General features: G+C 38.8%; 1 protein-coding gene across 1 annotated transcript in view; it reads right to left on the reverse strand.

The window, feature by feature from the left end:
- Window positions 1-2,102, reverse strand: part of epb41a (erythrocyte membrane protein band 4.1a) — a 62,789-nt gene that overhangs the window by 7,772 nt on the left and 52,915 nt on the right. The gene's annotated exons all lie outside the window — the stretch shown is intronic.

Genomic DNA, 2,102 nt, shown 5'->3' on the forward strand with positions numbered 1-2,102 from the left:
GTTATTTCCAATTCCCAAATTCCCAAGAGAAGTGCACCTTGCAAAGACTCACTGAAGTGAGATAAATGCAGCTCATGTGTTTGGAGCAGAATCTGCAGCATCCTGAACGAAAGCCTGTGGAAAGGCTCCACAAAGATAGATGTGAAATGTGATCATCTTTCCTATGGGGCAAGAATCAGCTGACAATTCTTCAGTCTCCTAAGACCACCCACTTATATTCAGTATTACTGGACATGTAACATCAATCAACTTGGTCAAAGTGTCAGTCAAAGTGAAGGAATTTCTATAATGAGGCTGTTATCCTCACTGGTCTCCACAAGTCATTAATCACAACTCCATAACCTTTAGTTCTAACACACTGGTGTTAAACAAGCCATTGTTTGTGCCTTCATCATCGGACCCAGACCTCGGGACATGGTGGAACATTACAGTTGTGTCACAACTATCAGACAATGTGGTCTTTTTCTGATTTTTTTTTTTTCCCTACGTCCTTTAAATTAAACTTTTCATCCAACATCAGCACCACCTGCTCCGACAGTTCTGTCTGCAGATTGCAAGAGAGGGGCGTAAAAATCACACAGAACCACATGAGATGTCAAAACCAGATGTTATCAGTAAGCGGTGTTGTAATGTAACGAAGTATAAATACTCTGTTACTGTACTTAAATGGAATTTTCACGTATCTGTTACTTTACTACAAAATAACATCGGAAGAAATTTGTTAGACTGCAAGAAAGCAGGTTTGCTGAATCAGTGCTCCTAGATTGGAAGTTAATGCACCAGTTCGAGGTGATGTAATGCCTGTCTGTCGCCAAGCACCTAAACTAAAGAAGAAGAAGGAAGAAGGCCCGCGTAGCAGTGGATTCGACGATGACTGACTCATGGAAGCTGCTAATGTTCCAACAGACGGTCACCACCCCGACTACAGTGGTGAACTCTGTGAACTCCAAGGTGGCGATGAAGATAACATTACACACAAGAAATGTTTTCATAAGTTGGATTGAAAGATTCTTCCTACCAGATGAAGTGCCTCTTATGCCCACTATAATAAATATTAAATAAATATTCATTACTGCCAACCTCTCAGTTGTTTATTATAAAGAAAATTTCAGTGATGTAACAGTTATTGCCACAGATCAATTTTTCTCTTTGTTGTCAGCTCTCTCAAAATATGCTGTGTTTGGTCCTTGAATTTGAGGGAATTGTACCTGGAAAGTCCTGGAAAAGTCTTTGAATTTGATGTTTAAGAAAATGTGGGAATCCTGAAAATTGTTTGCTTTACTATAAGGAAGCCACAATAAAGTTCACAATCAAAATTCTACTGCTCACTTTTTTTTTTACTTTTACTTCCAATACTTAATTACATTTAATATCAGAAAATTACTTTTGATACTTAAGTACAGTAAATATCAGATATTTCAAGACTCAGATACTTTTACTCAAGTAATATTCTCTCTTTATACAAGATTGTCAGTAAGCTCCATATTTTCTTCTTCTTCTGTGTTTTATTTGAAGTGTTGATCCATAAGAAGATATATTTGTGGTTTTAAGAACCAAAAACCATCAGTGTAGTTTTACATCTTCTCTCTCAGGCTTCTCTCTGGAGCTCTAGCAACAACAGGTCAGTGAGCCAATCAGAAGAGAGGAGGCTCTGATTGGCTGAATGATGATGGCTGGTTTTAAGGCTCAGTTTCTGAATACAGGCTTGTGTGCATTTCTCTGTTGACTGAGGCTTTGATACTTTCACAGTATTAATATAGAACCTAGACCTGCTTTATAATCAAACAACACATGGACAGAGACCTTTATACTATATGGAGCTTTAAAACTTATTCAGCACAGCAGCTAACAGCTAGTTAGCATGGCTGCTGTGTTTGAACCCCTTTCACATTGGACCGGGTGCAGTGGCATGAAGTAATGTGTAGTGGGAGTAACTGTACATATTGCAGCCTGCAGACTGATCCTTTTGCCTGCATCAGTATCTGACCTTTAAACCCAGGTTCACCTCAGTTACTGATTGCTCCTCAGGCTCCATCTCTAAAATCTACCTTGAAACATGTCACTCCTGCGACAGATGTTACTCATCATCAGCTAATTACTTA

This window comes from Seriola lalandi, unplaced genomic scaffold (genome assembly GCF_002814215.2).
Source record: "Seriola lalandi dorsalis isolate HSWRI2012SDOR001 ecotype SW California unplaced genomic scaffold, Sedor1 jcf7180002052055, whole genome shotgun sequence".
Lineage (NCBI taxonomy): Eukaryota > Metazoa > Chordata > Actinopteri > Carangiformes > Carangidae > Seriola > Seriola lalandi.